This window comes from Oryzias melastigma, linkage group LG13, assembly GCF_002922805.2.
Source record: "Oryzias melastigma strain HK-1 linkage group LG13, ASM292280v2, whole genome shotgun sequence".
NCBI classification, from domain to species: Eukaryota; Metazoa; Chordata; class Actinopteri; order Beloniformes; family Adrianichthyidae; genus Oryzias; species Oryzias melastigma.
Window position 1 is genome coordinate 23,935,093 of NC_050524.1, and position 7,537 is coordinate 23,942,629.

Consider the following 7,537-nt stretch of genomic DNA (forward strand, 5'->3'; position numbering starts at 1 on the left):
GGTAAAAAAAAAAAAAAATATATATATACCATTTATGAAACAAAAACTTGGAGTTTGAGACACCCTTCCTTTCTTCATATTCGTCTAGACGATTTTTTTCAATTCTAAGAGAAGAAAAGCTGTATTCATCACTGTCAACTCTTTACCGTTTTTGCTGTTCTTTAATGGTGGCTGCCAAAAATAGATACAAATATGCATGTTTGAGATATGAATCAGAAATCCCAGCCCACAGCAGCAGATCTTTTGTCCCGGTTTGATTGATTCCTCAGTGCTCTTGAAAAGCTTTCAGCACTTGTCTTCCATTTCAAAGGGAGTTGCTCCTGAATGGAGACAACAAGGAGGAAGACTAGAAAATCAGATCAGTGAGCGGAGGGAGTCTACAGATTTGATGGTGTCTGGAGGACAGAAGGGCTGGATCTTCCACTGTTTTAGTCTTAGGTCTTTAGATAAACTAGTATAGATTATGGCCGCAAACAATCATAGAAAACATTTTTTGTAAATTTACCGACATGTTACTTGGAGCTGTTTGCATTTTTCTTGATATTTACATTTATTGTGTGAATGCGTTACAGCATTTACACTACAGTGATTCTCCTGCTCCTTTTTGTACGTTTTTGACACGTAAAAACTCCATCACACTTTTAGCGATTTCAGCAATCTTGGTATCAAAATGTCCAACTCGTTCAGGACATTACTGCTTGTACTTTTGGTATTTATAAGCTCTTTAGCTTCTAAAATATTGAGCAAAATATTCCCCATAGCAAGTGAATTAGTGTTGTTTCAAACTCTAAGAAAATGTGTGCACTTTAAAACCGTGGTTTACAGTAATTTTAAATAATTTGGCAATAAGCTGCTGTATTAGCATTATGCTAGCTCATTTTGGTAATTAGGCATCTACTGAGGTTTTTTATGCTAATTTTACCTAATATTTTAGCAACATGCTAATTTTTTTTGGCTAATTTTAGCTCAGCTAATATTGTAGCAACAGGCTAAGGTTTTTGGCTAATTTGTCATCTACTAAGGTGTTTTGGCAATTTTTGAGTTTAGCTAATATTTTAGCAACAGGCTAACATTTTTGACTAACTTTACAAAGGACTTTTAAGCTATTTTGGAGTTGAGCTAGCATTGTCGCAACGTGCTAGCTTTTTAGGCTAATTGGGCATCTACTAAGGTTTTTTTGGGGGCTAGTGAAGAGGATAGCTCATATGTAAGCAACACTCAATATGTTTTAGCAAAATTGGCATGTATTGAGGATTTTCAAGCAAACTTACCACCAGTTTTTCAGAAATGTAGGCCAACTTCAGTTCTCTTGAATTACTCTTTAACGAAATCTTCACTCTTTAGCAAATTTAGCATTTTGCAGACTTTTTTCTAAGTAGCTCTGTTCTTACTAGCACTGTGTTCCCTCTTCATCTATAATGACACATATACAACAGATTATTAAAAAAAAAACATAAAAACACATTTTTGAAAGTGAAAATTGACATTCACCAAAGTAGGTAAAGGGAAAACCTATACTCTAGTGTTTTAAACAACAGTTTTAAAATCGTGAACAGAATCAAAACTGCTGATTAAAAGAGAGCAGATGTTATCATTTCTAACTGTTCATAGCTAAAGCTATGCAGAGAAAATAAAAAAGAATAATTAGAGGAAAAAGTGCTTACTCAAGCTGAGCATTGGCGCTGCAGCACACTGGGGCGAGTAAAACCTAAGGCTGCCTTTTATCATCTTGTGCCGCAAAATTGGACAATCTCAAAGTACTTTGTACTTTCACTTGAAAGAATCATTAGCAAACACATTTGAAGAAAAACACAGTGCCATCCTCAAAGAATAGTGCCACAGCTGTTCTTATTGTTCACAGTAAATGTAAGCATACGGACGAATTAGCAATGCCCCTTTGGTGTTGACAGAAAAAGCTGCAGTGGTCAAATAATAACTTGAAACTGACAAAAATAATAGATAAAGACTAACTAGAAATTCAACCCATGAAAACCAGATGTTGGTTTTAAATTGTCTTTGGAAAGAGCTTTAAAAAAGGATAAAATAATCCTGGTCAAATGTAGTGAAATCCTTAAAAATAATAACATCAAAGTTTCTTCTCTCATTAGCACAGATGTAAATTCAGACCTATTAGCATTCAAGTAACCATTTCTAATTGAAAGTCTATTGAATGATTTTTTCATGCTTCAGAGATCAAAACTTTTAAAGTTTAAAGCTTTTTGGCGTCTTGGGTATCCCCACTATGCCTCGCGGTTCTGGTTCGCAGCCCGGAGGTTGGGCACCTGTGATTTAATTGGAAAAACAACGAGTTGGAGACACCCAAAGCATCAAAAAGTGATGCGGAGGGGTCCTTAACTAAACATCAACTTCGCAAAAATTCTTCAAACGCAATGCATTGTGGTCTACACTCACTAATGTATTTAGTATTAATCCACAATGGTTTTTCGCAGAGCCTTCTGGGAAATTTCTAGGGCACTCGATTTTGGAATTGTAGATTCAGACAGCACTACAAAATGGTAAACGCTCTATATAGTAAGTAGTGAACTGGCCTGGTCCTGAGCTGCATGGCACCCTAAAACATAATTTTTGCCCCCCTTCAAAGCCTTCAAAGACATATGAGGTGAACTTCAAGGTTAAAGTTGATGGAATTATGGGCTTCATATGAGCTAACAAGACACCACATAATCATAAAACTAGACTTGGATTCTCTCCAGCATTTAAAAGCTGCTAAACTTCTGAGAATGTTCTTCAGACCGATAAGACAAAATAGAAACTTCTATTACAACATCTTGATGTCTGTTGAAGCAAATATGCATCAACCCACTTCAGCTCCAAACCTTAATTTAGCATGTACTGGAAAATTACAAACATAAGATATGTTTTTTCATAGAATTTATTAGATTCTTTCTTCAAGGGATTAAAAAGATCAGAATAACAAGGTGACTAATGCTAAATGAAGAATCCCATCAATAGAAGATTGTCCCTACTATGGAACATGGAAGTTTGGTTATGGTCTGTTGTTTCATTTGACACAGAATGTCTTGAATCTGTCCAGATTCAATGAAATCTTAGGACAATCATGAACTCTGATTTGAAATGTTCTGCTTGGTGGGTAAATAGTTGGTCTGTGTCATATATGGGTGTTCTAACAGGATAGTGAACTAAAATCACAAAGAGATTGGAGTTAAGTAGCCATCTATGAGCACTGATTTAAATCCTGTTGACTATCTGTGAACGAAGCAGAAATATTCTGGCACTCTTCAAACTTGTGACAATTGGAGCAGTTTGAGTGAGTGGGCCAAAGTGTGCGCTGACAGTTCTAAAGCTATATCCACTTTTCTCTCCTTCTTATCTGTTATACTTCTGAAATGATGTCTACTTTACTGTGTTAGTGTCAAGTTATTCCATTTCAGGTTTTCCCTGTGTTAACAGGGGATACAAGCATTTTTTATCCACATAAAGAGGGACAAAAAATATCAAATTATAAAACAAAATAAACCACAAAGATTGTAAATTGTGCAAAACACCCTCTGTACTTTTAAAATTTGAAAACAAAATACTTTTTTTCTGCACTATAGGGTGAACCAGATTACAAAGTGCAATGAAAAGTTGAAAAGTTGCATTAAATAAACTTACAACGTAAAAAAGTTAACGTTTATTAAAATAAATGTATGGTACTTAAGGTAAATGTAACTATAGGGCACATTACGCGAAACATAAGAACCAGAGATAAGTCTATTATACTGTGAGTGCAATGTTGGTAACATGCTACATGTTTGTCATATTTACAATACCGGTGGCTCCCAGCTTTGTTTGCAACAGGCAAAAAGACAGCAACAGGTAAAAAAAAAAAAAGAATATTACTCCAGTACTTCCAATATATTATACTATACGGGAAAAAAATCACCTTTCTCAAACCATTAAAAGAATATTCAAACCAAAATGTTATTCACTTGTTTTAATTGAAAAGATTTACCAATGCAACTAGTAGATTTTGTCTTGGTAAGATCTCTTAAGATAAGTTTTATGTCTTTTCCATTTAAGACAAACTTAAGATGTGAAATTAGCTTTAAAAACTTTTTTACAATATATTTCACTTGTAATTAGAGTTGTTGTGTCTTAAAATAAGAATATAATGTTCAAAATGAGAGTTTAATATTCTATACTATACTAGCTCCAAGCATTCAAAAACACAAAAAAATGCAGTCTTACACCGCTACACTTTAGCATATTTACACAAACATCAACTTTGTTTGCAACATGTAAAACAAAAAAGGTTTCAGTGACTGCAATAACTCCTAACCTTGTTAGTAACATGTAAGAAAAAAAAATGTAGTCAGACACCACTAGCCTACATTTTAGCCATGCTAGCGTATTTATACAGACATTAAACTTTTTCGCAGCACATAAAAAGATTGATACCACTAAAACAGTTGTTACTATACCTACACCAACTCCTAACCTTGTTAATAATGCTTCGTAAAAAGAAAAAAAAACAAACACACAATCCAACACTGCAAATGTTACAGTGACTACACTACCTCCTAACATTGTCAGCAACTAAAAAAAACAAGAAACGCAGTCTTTCACCATAGCACATTAGCCATGTTAGCAAACTTACACAAACATAGACTTTGTTTGCAACATGTAAAAAAAAAACTGGAAAAGCTGAAACAAATGTCACAGTGACTACACTAACTCCTAACCTTGTTAGTTAGTAACATATAAGAAAAAAAAATGCAGTCCAACACCGCTACACATTAGCCCCGCTAGCACATTTATTCAGACATCAGACTTGTTTGCAGCAACAAAAACCAGACCGATACTGCTAAAACAAACGTTAATGTGACCACTCTAACCCCTAACCTTTATAGTAATGCTTAAAAAAACACACACACATGCACACACAGCAGCACACACAGTCCGACAACGCTAGATGTTAGCCTTGTTAGCGTATTCAGAATAACTCCCAACGTTGTTTGGAACTTGTTAAAACACACACAAAAAAATAAACAAAATCCCTCCACATACACATACAGTATTTGCTGCTTGTGGTTGAAAAGTGGGCTGTCGTTTTTTAAAGGCTTTTGGCGTGGATAATAAGTTACTTTTTTAAGTGAATGAGCTGCAGTATTGCACATGTATCTCTCATTGTGAAGATCTTCACAGTATCTTGGCAATAGCATATGTGCACAACACATGTTGGGCGTTTTCTTTAAGCAGAAGGTCACACTGGATGTCCATGTGTCAAAGTGACCCCGGGCAGGACACTGAACCCCACACTGCTCCTCGTGATCTGGCTAACATGGAACTCCTGCTCCCATATTAGTATTAATAAATATATAAATCCTACTCTTATTCTGTGACTTTTATCAGACGCTTTATTTCGTTTTATTATTGGAATGTTTTGTGTTTCACTCTATACAGCATTGGCTTAACTTGTGTTAACGTATTTTACTAATCAATTAGATCACGATCTTGACCTATTGGATGTGTCTGCATTAAAGCTACAGCATTTATTTTATACAACAATGGCCCATGTAGTTCTCCGTTAATCTTCTAAATTGCATCTTAACTGCCGGGAACCGCTTGGGAATGTATAGAATAAACGTAATAAATAAATAAACATTGTGTACCATGAGAACAAATTAAAAGGACTTTCTTATTCATTGAAAGTTGAGAGCCAGCTCTCTATCATTTTGGCAGAAGCAGCTTCCAGCCCTTGTGTTTTCTTTTGTGTTCTTTAACGCACATTTGTATGGTATTTTTATTTTAGATGCTGTTTGTGCGTCAGTCTTGAAAGCTGTAACTGTGATAATGTCAGAGAAACAGCAGGAGGTGATGATGTAACACAAAATTATTCATAAATCTGTAAAAGTGCAGCAACAACTCAAACAATCGTTTCAGGTTGTGTTTTTTGAGAAGCTGCTTTTCTGTTTTGAATCTACTGCCAGATGAATGCTGTATGTGGACTGATGGGAGAAATTCACGCCACAGTTTCATCTTGACCATACGCCATCCTCTCCTCGCTATGATCTTAAAATGCCATCCATTAATTGCAACTTCAAAGGTCAATATGTGCACGAATGCCGCTCCTCCGAGATCCATGGCAGCAAATTGCCCGTCCTTCCCAAGAATCCATTACATCTGATTATGCGGCGCTTGATCACTCCAGTGTCCTACGTTGACTTCCAGAGTTTCAGATGGAAGCCTCGTTTATCACGGCTAATCCAACAGATATGGAGCAAAATGGATTTGTGTGCTTTCTTTCTTTCTTTCTTCCTTCCTCTCCTGCTGCTGCTTTGTCCTCTGCTTTGCTCCTCAGAAACCCCACTCTGTTTTTTATTTTGTTAGGGTCTTCTGCTCTGTTTCCCATCTCTTCTTGTGGGTGTAATCTCTTCCCTTTGGATCCAATGTCTTTCTACTTTTTCACGTTGTCTAGCAGTAAACAAGTTTGCTTGACTTTTGTTGACTTTGAAGCTTTGGTCAGAGATTTCTAACTCTTTAAAGACAAACACCAGGACGTAGGGACTTAGTGCCTCCTGTAGAGAAACCCACAGCTGATTTAACTTCATTGTTTGTTTTTGCCCTTTGTTTGGAGAAAACAGGGATGTGTCTCTGTGGGAGGTACCGTCATAACGCCACGCCAACTAAACTAACTCCCACTAAACTCAATCAGCTCTCTGCCTTCATCTTGTAATGAATATGGATATGTTTCAAGCCCCAAACATTGTTTCTGGTTCCATACCAAAGAGCCTGGTCTTAGACTCAAAGTTTTCTAAGAGAAAGAGGAATAGAAAAAGTCAAATTTGTAATAAAAGTTTCCAATTGTTGTCCTTACATGAGGGGTCAATGCAGTCAGATCTGTGTAAATTAGAAAATTTGCAATGACATTTTCAACTGAACTTTAACAGTTTCTACTGGAAAACAAAGATAAAAATTTGGCTTATGTCTAGGGTTGGGCACCGATTGGGTTTTATGCGGTTCTGGTGCCAAAGCGGATCTTATGTTTCGGTTCCCATTTGGTCGCAATTTCTGTACTTCAGTGATAAAAAAATAATGCCACTCTTTCACCACAGCGTATTTGCTGCTCGCCACATGTTAAACATGTAATCCTGGGCTGGACACCGCTCTGCGTGTGGATGTCTGTGAATGTCATACTTCAAATGAATGGAAGACACAGAGATCAGGTTTATTTATTGTGAGGAGTTCTACGAAAAGTAAGAAAAAAAGAAATCCTTCAAACATTTTCTTGTTACTGGGGCTTTGATCTCACTTGGGGGGTGTGTCTAGAATGACAGACGCTTCCACAGTGTTTCTGTGTCTCTGTGACTGAGTTTGAAGGCTGTACCGCATTAACCCAGGAGGAGAGAAAAAAATAGGAAAAATAGGGGACCTTTTTTAAAATTTTATTGTCTCACAAAAATAAGTTCAGGAGACCCGAGCAGGCTGCCCCCGCTCCCCGCAGCAGCTGTCTGTCTGCCGGGGTATTAAGTGAACAAGTTCCTCTGAACTCTGGGAGCTTTTTTTTTTTTTT

At 36.5% G+C, this 7,537-nt stretch overlaps 1 protein-coding gene across 1 annotated transcript in view; it reads left to right on the forward strand.

The window, feature by feature from the left end:
- lsamp (limbic system associated membrane protein) overlaps positions 1 to 7,537 on the forward strand; it is a gene marked incomplete in the record, with an annotated part of 297,382 nt that overhangs the window by 199,769 nt on the left and 90,076 nt on the right.